General features: G+C 37.3%; 1 protein-coding gene across 1 annotated transcript in view; it reads right to left on the reverse strand.

Moving 5' to 3' along the window:
* The window catches only part of LOC139478209 (zinc finger protein GLIS3-like), a 90611-nt gene extending 83740 nt beyond the window's left edge, over window positions 1-6871 (reverse strand). The window contains exon 1 of the mRNA XM_071260588.1: window positions 6761-6871. The gene's annotated coding sequence lies outside the window, so the exon portion shown is untranslated. The remainder of the gene's footprint in view (window positions 1-6760) is intronic.
* Window positions 6872-12509: the final 5638 nt, after the last annotated feature.

Raw genomic sequence — 12509 nt, forward strand, 5'->3', positions numbered from 1 at the left:
ACGGTGGTCTCGCAACGCAAGTGTGGAGCCTTGAGCATTCTTGGCAACAATGACGAGTAGCATGGGAAAAAAATCAACAATATATTTGACAAATATATCCATTTAGGTTAATGACTGTTCTAATCGTACTCCCTCCATAAATAATGCTACATACTAAGTAATGCCTAACTTAAAGTCATGTCATTTGATAAAGTCAAAAAGATTTTTAGAAAAAGGAACAAATATTAATTTCTCATCAAGTGATCAAAGTGATCAAAATGGCTAAGGTTACTTATGACCTACGAGAACCTGACATGAAAAATGAAACAATATTTCTGTGAAGCTAAATATCTGAACAAAAACCATAGAGTGTGTCATGTGCAGATATGTAAAAACGCAAACATATCCGTTTCAGGGTCTATTTTTACGACACATTCTCATCGCTATGTGGTGTTAGCAGAGTTTACACTTCTCCTCCCAGGTTCCTGTGCTGCAATGGAGTGCCAATAATCAGATTTACATAGCCAATAAGCAGATGTCAAAAATCAGGTGCCGCTATGCTTCCAGCCTGTTAAATCCCCTGCTGAAGTGGCTCCTATCCCTGGGACTGACCCGTCATGCAGTAACACACCTATAAGCTGGGGATAAGTCCTCGTATCACAACAATCCAAGACAAGGATGTAATACGACACGTATCATACATGGCACATATCATAATGCTTTACATATAGCATAGATAAACAATGCTCCACATTTCATGCCAAGGAACTTACAAAGATAATACGAACGTCTGATTCATGTATAAAATCAACAGGCTTGTTTGTAGAAGTCATGACACTAATGGCTGAGAGTTGTTTTCAGACTTTCATTATTAATTTATCCTGACTTCTCAATGGCATGTTGTTGTTTAGTGCAAAGAATATAGTACTGGTTGCTGTGCGATATGACAAAGCTTTCAGTGCGATATGCAAGCCCAGAGCAACTGTCCTTTCCAGTAACTGATGGCACAGTCAACTTTATATTATAAGCTCCATATACAAGTGGATGGTCTAGTTCTGTTATTATTCTATGTTTGACAAAGGATGAGTTGTGTTTAGAGGCTTGAAATATCTTAATGGAAAGTATTGGACATGTTCATAGTGCTGACACTTTCTTTTTGTTTGTTTGCTGTTTAATGCAGCACTCAACAATATTCCAGCTATATGACGGCAGTCTGACCAGACAATCCAGTGACTGAAATCATGAGCATCAATCTACACAATTGGAATACAATGACATGCACTGAGCCAGACCACCCAATCCCGCTATTTGCCTCATTAAGATGGCATGGGTTGCTGAAGATCAGTTCTAACCCAGATCTTCAAAGGTAGAAATCAAGGTAATAATGATCTTACCTATTTATCATTTCGATGACAATTGTGTTCCTACATAATGCCACAATCGTGACAATTATGGTTCAATCAAATTTCTGAAAATTTATTGATAAAAGCATAATACCACATTAACAGACCCGCTTATCCCTCTAAAAAACAAATGTTGTACATTGTAGACATTAAAATTATCTGAGAATGGATTTTGATATTTTGGACTTCTCCCTTTTAAAAATCCTGGATCCGCCTTTGGATCTTCATGTAAATATGAAGTCAGTAGAATTCCCCATATCATGGCTGAAACGGTTGACTTCAGGAATATGACAAGAACTCCACAGCTTAGATACATTCTATCCACTGATACAGTATTTACATGTATGCATTAAATGATTCCTCAAATGTTCCTGCAATGAAGACTGGCATGCCAACATGTCAGAACACAGCGATCCTCATCCCAATACAGTAATGAGAACACCATCAACATCACTCCCAGTGTACCTGCTTCAGCCATCAACAGCAGATGACTAAATGTTCACAAAAGAAGTGCAGTGCTGCAACACAAAAAATCAAACCTAATAATATCCACATCAAGTTCTATTTTCGCCTAGTTGAGAACGACCAACCACTACCTGCCTCCGATGTTAATGCAAATGTATGAGTAGGACCTACTTGTACACATAGTCACAAGAAGGGGTGCGATACAGTAGATATTGCCATGCAGTATTTGGAATATGATACATCCATCACACCATGTTGAATATTTGCAGTATACTCCATACCATGTTATCAGTATCTATCTATTCAGGGTGTGATATAATATGTTCTCAGACACATTGTGGGTGTTATACATGTCACCATCATCCAGATACACACAGTTAATTATTTGCCTTTTGAATGCTTCAGATTATCATGTACACAATGTAAAACTGTGTATAGTATTGTGCAGTAATGTATCAATATATCAGTAAATAGCTAACATGAAAATACAATCTGGGAGCTGTATCCTAGACTGGTTGGGAAACACCTTCACCCCAGCGTAAGAAATAGGCACTAGTCCTGTAGTCCTTGCCAAACTGCCCAATAGTTAAGGTATCATAAGGACCAGTAGAAATTTGCCATTTTTAAGGGTTTTCTACATGTTATCATTATAAGGACTAGTGGACTAAAATTGTTAGTTTCTACCGCTGCCCTCCCTAAAATGCTTCCTCAAAGTATACTTAGATGTCTCAAAGACACTAGAATTACAGACTCTCAGTGTGTGCTATTTACTGTTTCCGTATGCTTGACAGCTGCATATTTCTCTATGAATTAAGGAAGTAATGAGAATGACCCAAGCATGGCTGAACCAGATCATGAAGTTCACATGCATGTGGCAGCACTCATTCACTGCAAACTCATTACACAGCTATACATCACACACAATGCTCCAGGTATAGCATGACAGGTATGTACAGGAACTGGCCTTTATCTTTGGAAAATGATTATCAACAGAGGCAGTCACTCAGGAGAGACTATGTGCTTTCTAGTTTCAAACAGCTGTCAACCCTGCACAAATCAACATTGGTGCTACATATTAACCCTGTGTAGATAAACATTATTGGTTATATCAACCTTGTGTATATCAACATTAATGCTATATGTCAACCCTGTGTATATCAGCTTTAATGTTACATATCAACCTTGTGTATATCAACATTAACGCTATATGTCAACCCTGTGTATATCAGCTTTAATGTTACATATCAACCTTGTGTATATCAACATTAACGCTTTATGTCAACCCTGTGTATACATGTATCAGCTTTAATGTTACATATCAACCCTGTGTACATCAACATGAATGCTATATGTCAACCCTGTGTATATCAGCTTTAATGTTACATATCAACCTTGTCTACATCAACATTAACGCTTTATGTCAACCCTGTGTATATCAGCTTTAATGTTACATATCAACCTTGTCTACATCAACATTAACGCTTTATGTCAACCCTGTGTATATCAGCTTTAATGTTACATATCAACCTTGTGTACATCAACATGAATGCTATATGTCAACCCTGTGTATATCAGCTTTAATGTTACATATCAACCCTGCATATATCAACCTTGTGTACATCAAAATGAATGCTATATGTCAACCCTGTGTATATAAGCTTTAATGTTACATATCAACCTTGGGTATATCAACAAAATGACATATCAGATCTTTTTCTTCAAAAGTTATCTGAACATGTACCATGACAGCAGTCTCAGTCAAGTTTGTCTTGATAGTCTTGTGCTGAATGTTGAAGACTGCATTCAGTGGGCAATGGTGGAATGAAAAAAATAGTGAGTATTTTCTTTCATTTTTATTATGTTAGTAAGTGTCAGCAGAATGAGTAAATCAATTTCTCTTAAATCTACCTATATACTACACTTTGTACACCCATGTATTGCACATACCCCAATATATCATGTATATGTTATACCAATGTATTGCCTATATGTTTAATCAATACAGTGTTTATTTGTTAAATCAATATTTGGTCTATATGTTATACCAATGTATTGGCTATATGTTTAATCAAAATAGTGTATACATATTAACTAATATATTGTCTATATACTTCATACCCATGTATTGCCTATTTGTTAAATCAATATACCGTCTATATGTTATACCAATACTATTATATTGTCGAATGTTATACCCATGTATTGCCAGTATGTTAAATCAATATTGTGTCTATATGTTATACCAATATACTGTTGAATGTTATACCAATGTATTGCCTGTATGTTAAATCAATATTGTGTCTATATGTTATACCAATATACTGTTGAATGTTATACCCATGTATTGCCTGTATGTTAAATCAATATTGTGTCTATATGTTATACCAATATACTGTTGAATGTGTTAAACCCATGTATTGCCTGTATGTTAAATCAATACACTGTCTTTACGTTATACCAATGAATTAGCTATATGTTAAATCAGTAGTAAAGGGTCAATATTTTATTCCAATATTTTGTCTATATGTCATACCAATATGTTGTCTATGTGTTATCAGGGTTAGAAACTAACAGTTTTTGTCCACTAGTCCTTATAGTGATAACATATAGCAAAACCCTTAAAATGGGCCAATTTCTACTAGTCCTTAGGATACGTTTTCTATTGGGAATTTGGGTAAGGACTACAGGACTAGTGCCAATTTCTAATGCTGGTGTTATACCTATGTACTACCAATGTATAATTACCATGTGCTATCTCTATATATCGTCCACATGATCTAGGTGTAACATGATGTGTCACTGATGTGTTATATCGTGGTACCACGCACATGTTCACTCACCCATTGTAACCAACAAAGCTGGCATCAAATAGTGACCAGGTAACTTTAGGCTCATAGAGAGCATTGGTCTTCACATGTGTCACCTAATAGTTCAAACCTACTGACTTCATGACATTCCAACATTTCACCTGTACATTACACATCCATGTCACCTAAGTATATGTGCATATCACCTACAAATTAGAATGTGCACATCATTTATAACCTATATCATAACTTTATGATCATGATCATCACCATTACAGACGAAAAAATACCAAGCATGTAATTAGATTCATTTCATTACTATAGAATAATGTATTTATTGGCATACTATAATAAACTAATTATTTGATTTTCCCAACCCCCTCATTACCCCACAATACAACATTTATCCCCCTACAGATGAAGAAAAACACTATGTTTCGCTTTTCTGTCTTTACATGTTAAAAAACACCATACACAGTCATACCAGAGATTTCAGCTTCCTATGAATCCCATTCATTGTCAGTTGATGTAAACAAATAAAGAGACAAATAAATAAATAAATAAATAAATAAATAAATAAATAAATAAATAAATAAATAAATAAATAAATCCTGCCTTACATTATTTAAAATATGTAATTATAAACTAATAATTAACTTATTGTGTTATTTATGTTTATCACTGTACAATATGAAGCACATATTCATCTCTAAAAAACACTTTGTAATTATTCAACCGAGTATTATGACAAACATTCTTCATGAAACTTTAATACAATGTAGTCTCAAACCACTTCCTGTGTTTTATTTGCAGATCAATACCATACATCCCCTGACAATCACAGTCTAAATCAATCTATCAACCAATGTGATGAATTAACACGTTTCTGCTTGGAATATCATATCATACCACAACAAATGTTGAAAATCAATGATCGTCCCTGACAATGAGGCTAATCTCTCCCTTAATCAACAAAAACATTAATCAGTGCCTAGTTATTTAGTTATCACTGCAAAACTTCTAGGAAAATGTGTTTTTTCCCATCTAAAATCAAAGCTAACTGAATACATCTTTTAGGAGACTGTTTGCTCCAGTATGAAAAACAACAGACTGATGTCACCAGAAACTGTAATGTTAAAGCTGACACTTCTACGTCTCGTAAACGTTGCCAGATATACAGAAATAACAGCTAAAGAAAGAAAAATATTTACATTTATGATGCAATATCTAAACATAAACACAATTTGTTGATTCATGTTCTGTGATGAATGATACTTCCTGACCTGTACACAATAGACTGGCAACATTGTATAAATCCTCAAATGTATCTTAGTTTTCACAGTTTCGTTTTTCAACATTGTTAATAATTTAGAGCAATAAAAAGAAACATATGTAGGATAAACACTTTTAATTCTCATGTTAAAGGTTAGGTATTTAACTTAATTTAACTGAACAGCTTGATAGCTTGATAGTATGTTCAACAATTAAATGTCCAGTAAATGTCATCAAGAGTATATATGTATACATATAATATATATATGTGTGTGTGTGTGTTTTCAAGCAATATATATTTGAACTTATATATCCGTTATTTCCAGGTATGTATTGCACAATGACACCTTTATATAGCCAATAGAATTGAATAGCGAACTAACTCAAATACAATTATCAAATTGTTTCACAGACGACATGGGTTGTAGGATTTTTATATTTACAAATCTGTACCTTTAAAATAAAGAAAAGGTTTACAGTGCACATTCAATGACATGGTGAATAAATAAACATGGGGTCTCTTCCTACCCCCCCCTCCCCCAATCTGCCCCTCCCCCCTCTCATCGCCAGACTTGTTACAGCACATTCACTGCCAGTGCCAACGTTGTTCTGACAATCATTGCTTTACAAGCAGAAGGTGATGCCAATTTTAGCAGACTTTAACGAATACCTTACGAAAGCTGAGAAACGAGTGAGTTAGTCATTTCGTTGGCTGTGCAAGCAGACGTCAGCCCGCACCTTACGGGACCTGCCACCCGTACATGCCAGCTCAGGTCGTTTAACTCCGTAACAGGATAACAGAATCTAGCATAAGACAATGGGCAACACTCTTACCACTAATTTGTATAGTCCGGGTAGCGTCCTCACATGGTGACGTAATTGGCGAGTTGCTATCCGTTAGTGTGAACACCGGGAAGTAACCAAGAACTGGCGTCCGCCACTACACGGTAGATACCGCGAGATGGCGCTGTTTGGGCTTCTAGGAATATGGCGACTTCTATCTATAGTCCGTATCAACATTGGACTGTCAGGTGTGCACAGGTAGATCCCCGATTTATTGTACTGCCTGCGTCTTATGTTTTCGATTACAAAACCTGATTAGCTGATAAAAGTTTATGTTGCCAGTTCTATGTTTTTGAAGTTTATGGTTTTATAATCTCCCTGGTATAATATTCGACTTATATATAAATTGTCTGGTCGGGCGATATATTTTGTCTGGAGTGATATTGTATTTTTGTCTGGAGAAGTGCAAAATATAAGTACAAATAATACCACTTTATTGCATGCTATTCGGGATCTTTGGTTTATTTCCCTGCTCTGTGAACGGGGATATTTTCTGAATCAGTATAGGCGCTAGTGGCCTGCTCCACAAAGATGTCTTAGTTAAGTGATCGCAAGTCCCATACTTTAACATAGACTTACGAATGTCGGAGCGCCACGATCGCTTTGCGTAGCGGGGCCCAGGAAAATAACGCTTAGAAACAGATTGAATGGTATCATACAACTGGAATATCACCGAGTGTGGCGTTAAACAACTTTTGGAAAGTTCCGATGCAACATGGCCAAAGTATAATAAACTGAAATGCATTGACCTAGGTCCGGCCGATTGCCACTGATTATTTCTCATTTTGTTTGTTTGTTTGTTGTTTAACGCCGCACTCGCAATATTCCAGCTATATGACGGCGGTCTGTAAATAATCGAGTCTGGACCAGACAATCCAGTGATTGACCTCATGAGCATCGATCTACAAAAGTGGGATACGATAACATGCATCAACCAAGTCACTGAGCCTGACCACCCGATTCCGTTAGTCGCCTTTTACGACTTTCGCCTTTTACTTGTCTTTCTTACAGACCCTGATACAAATATATATCAAATACAGCCCATGCAAGTCTATGATGTTTGGCAAGTCTAGATTACTGGGCTCACTTTTATTATATCTTTATTAAGATAATTGAACAACTGTTTTTTCTCTGTACGATATGCTCATTTCAGAGACTAGATGTTTGTCTAGCCTTTCACGGTCGTTACTCATTACAAAGTATAGCCGTCTGGTTGGCTGGTCGTCGTCTTGTAACAGTAGATTACTAAATTAATCCCGTTGTGTTTCAAAGCCAGTTTCGCTCGTTTACGTTTTGAAAATGTACTGTAATAAAACAGCATCTAACGGGGACGGTCGTAGTAATTGATTTATAACTCACTAAAAGTTTGAACATTATCGAGATTCAATTTTGTAACAAGACGTTGCAGGTACTGGACGAGTGTTGATATATTTGATATAAAAAAGTCACGATGGTGAGATTATATTTATCATCCAACATCATTCTTCCAACTTATTTCAGTTTGTAGACAGTAATAAGCAGTGTCTTAGTGTAAAACGTACTGTTAACAGCTTCAGTAGCAGAGCCATTAGTGATGTAATTTGATTATGACGTCATGGCAACCAATGACGTCACAATGGTCTGCAAATCATTGTGATGAAATTTCATTGCAGCGATATCTACCATTTCTCCTGTGGGCGCCACTTTTGGATGATAAATATAGAATACTAAATGAGCTCCCGTGTAATACCAATTTTATGAAACGAGTGAATAGTTGTGGTATCACAACTATTCACGAGTTTCATAAAATTGGTTTTACACGGGAGCGAGTTTAGTATTTTATTTATTTATTGCCATTTATAACGTTTTTAGAATTATACTGTTGAGTATATGAATAGGCTGACACCTACACGATCCACGGCAAAGTCCAATTAAGTTGAAGAGAATAATACTTCAAACACGTCAAAAATTGGAACGTTTAATTCAATACCATACAACGGTCCACCTTTTGAATTCACAAAATTATCGTAGGGCTAAGACTATCGCAACTCACATACTTTAACTTAGACTAACGACTGTCGTTGCGCTACAATACGATCGCCTTGTGGAGAGGGCCTTGCACCTCAAAGTTTACAATAACGTCACAATACCCGATGACCTAATTTGTAGAATTTTGTTGCAAGATCCATCGGCGAAACAATGCCATGTGACGTCAGCCTAGCAACAAGGCTGCTGGGGCCACCAAGTGTGCATAAGCTCCTCTCAGCGATCTATCATCTCCACACACAATGTCGTTGAATAAGCCAAGGGATGTTGAGAGCTTTCAATATTTGTTTGTTAAACGTGTTCCGAGAGTACATGAGCACGCGTTTTGGTATTACACAATGTGTAATACAGCTGCATGTTTATCAAACGGGTGATCTCTTCACGGGTAATAAACAACATTAATTTTGTAGCTGACCTCGACTGATCCACCTTGCAATACAGGGCCTGCGCAGCTTTCTCCGATCTCGATTAAAAGAGAAGGTAAGATGCCGATTTTTCAAAATGTGCATGATGGTATTTCTATGCACAACATCACGAGGTTAGAAACATCTGCACTGTCGTGAGTTCAGTGTAGACTAGGGAAGCACGAGTCGTTCAGAGTCGATCGAGTCATTGATTTCATGTTTGCTATGCGATTTCATACGAGTCAGCAGATGGCTTATCTGTTATGGAAGTGAATACGGTTAAGCTACACCATTTTGACAATTTCGGAGCACGAAAGATTCACGACACGAGATTGCATCGGTTGACATGAGGACATTTCTAACAACCCTCCACTTGGTCCAAGGGGCGCTACTCTCATTTGCAACACGAAGTTCAAGGTCGTAAGTAGACACGGCGATGATTTTTCGGCATAATGTTTTGTTTATTAGTGAAGCTCTGAAATATTATAATGACACGATGTTTGCACTACTACTCAACAAAAGTAAGAGTTCGTAGATATACTTACTCACTATTTCAATCTGCGATAGTTCATAGGTACCTGGGGGTGGTCGGGTAGCCTAGTGGTTAAAGCGTTCGCTCGTCACGCCGAAGACCCGGGGTCAATTCCCCACATGGGTACAATGTATGAAGCCCATTTCTGGTGTCCCCCGCCGTAATATTTCTGTGATATTGCTAAAAGCGACGTAAAGCCATACTCACTCACTCACTCACAGGCAACTGCAAACGTCACGGGGAAAATGAAGCTGAATATGGCAATAGTACACAGCGAGTTACGAGATGCGTGTGTCTCTGTATCTCTGGTGTTTTGTGAAAAATAGTTGCATTTGTCGGAAGAAGATTGTCCGCCTGTGAACAGAGTAAGTTCCTCAGTGCTGCCGACCCTTCTATTAGAATGACCCGTCCGCAGGTGATGTTATGAAACAATGCTATTAAAGGTGTATTGTTATTAAGCGGGTGGTCTATTCACGAGCTTTCCATTTCATACCAAGTGAAATTAGTTTTTGCATATCCTGGTACAAATAAACCTGATATGATATATCTTATTTATTACCCACGATTATTTTGAGTTATTACCAACACAATTACGCCATGTCCACGTGAGCAAAGTGGGCATTAGTACAAAGTATGCAAAATGTTAACATAGAACCGCACCACTTCCCGGATACATATCTCTTGGAGCGAATTTAGAGACCGCTGACTTATGTGGGAAATGAAACCAAATGGCAAAATGTCATTCCCTCTTTGTGATTTATACTTGTTATAAATGACTGATGAACCGTCGCGACTACACACAGGTCGTCAAGCTTCTTCAGTGTTCAAATAGCGCACTAGACTGAACTATCCTTTATTACTTGCCCGTGAAGAGATCACCCGTTTAATAAACATACAGCTGTATTACACATTGTGTAATACCAAAACGCGTGCTCCTGTACTCTCGGAACACGTTTCACGAACAAAATTAATATTGAAAGCTCTCAACATTCCTTGGCTTATTCAACGACAGTGCGTGGGGAGTTGATAGATCACTGAGAGGAGCTTATGCACACTCGATGACCCCATCAACCTTGTTGCTAGGCTGACGTCACATGGCATTGTTTCGCCGATGGATCTTGCAACAAAATTCCACAAATTAGGTCATCGGGTATTGTGACGTTATTGTAAACTTTGAGGCGATCGTATTGTAGCGCAACGACAGTCGTTAGTCTAAGTTAAAGTATGTGAGTTGCGATAGTCTTAGCCCTACGATAATTTTGTGAATTCTAAAGGTGGACCGTTGTATGGTATTAAATTCAAACGTTTCAACTTTTGACGTGTTTGAAGTATTACTCTGTTAAACTCAATTGGACTATGCCATGGATCGTGTCGGTGTCAGCCTATTCATACTCAACAGTATAATTCTAAAAACGTTATAAATGGCAATAAATAAATAAAATACTAAACTCGCTCCCGTGTAAAACCAATTTTATGAAACTCGTGAATAGTTGTGGTATCTGATACCACAACTATTCACTCGATTCATGAAATTGGTATAACACGGGAGCTCGTTTAGTATTCTATATATAAACAATGAGCTAAAAGACAAGTTAGTAGTTCAAGTAAATTCAAGAAACAGTCCTCATCGCGATGATTATCGCCAGTGTAAGTCTTAACACATGACGGATTTCATGAATGTAGATCTAGCAGCACCATTTGACAAGCACAATTTAGCGCATATAATGAAAATTGTAAGATTCAAAATTTGGAGTTTGGTAGGTAGCCCACTATCTGCTATATATTGGTAGACATAACGTTCATACATCTGCTCATCTATTCTTCCTAGAACCACACCAAGTACAGTAGGACCGCATTCATCAATTTTCAGCTTGTTTTCATGGATTTTCAAAGGCCTAATTGATTATTTGGAGCTAATTATTTCCTTTCTTGGCCATTTTTTCAGTTGATCTGGCAACAGGCGATTCTACACGAAATATTTTCTTCGCCAATCGAGACCCATACTATTAAATTCTATATGAAACGTGTATGTATACCATGATCCATTTATGCACCTACGAACATGCATCAGGTGTACAAATTTGGTTTTCAATGAATAAATTACAATGTAAAGTATACATTCTTGTTAATGAATGAATGAACCAAAAGTAGTACCAGAAAGATCAAAGTTTGTCGATCAACCAATCAAGTTCCATTCAGGTTTTTTGTTTGTCTTTTTGTTGTTTAACGCCGCACTCAGCAATATTCCAGCTATATGACGGCGGTCTGTAAATAATCAAGTCTGGACCAGACAATCCAGTGATTGACATCACGAGCATCGATCCATACAATTGGGATACGATGACATGCATCAACCAAGTCAGCAAGCCTGACCACCCGATCCCGTTAGTCGCCTCTTACGACAATCATAGTCGCCTTTTACGGCAAGCATGGGTTGCTGAAGACCTATTTTACCCGGATCTTCACGAGTCTCTTGCTATGACAGACGTGTTTCATAACTGTTTGTTATGATACCTGTTCAGGCAGTACCACGTGGGTAATAAATAGAAATTATTATACGAGTGCGTGTATTATGCTGATTTTACGAAACGAGTGTCAGATCTTGTGTTTCCCGAGCCTGAGCGAGAGTAATACATAAATTCTCACACTCGTTTCGTAAAATCAGTACAGCACACATGTGAGTGGAATAATTTCTTTATTATCCATTATTTCGTCATACTTTGGCGCTCCGCTTTAGAAAAATGCTCAGATCAAATCCGCCATCTTAGAGAACCACAAT

Source organism: Haliotis cracherodii, unplaced genomic scaffold, assembly GCF_022045235.1.
Source record: "Haliotis cracherodii isolate W230 unplaced genomic scaffold, xgHalCrac1.p SCAF_4, whole genome shotgun sequence".
Lineage (NCBI taxonomy): Eukaryota > Metazoa > Mollusca > Gastropoda > Lepetellida > Haliotidae > Haliotis > Haliotis cracherodii.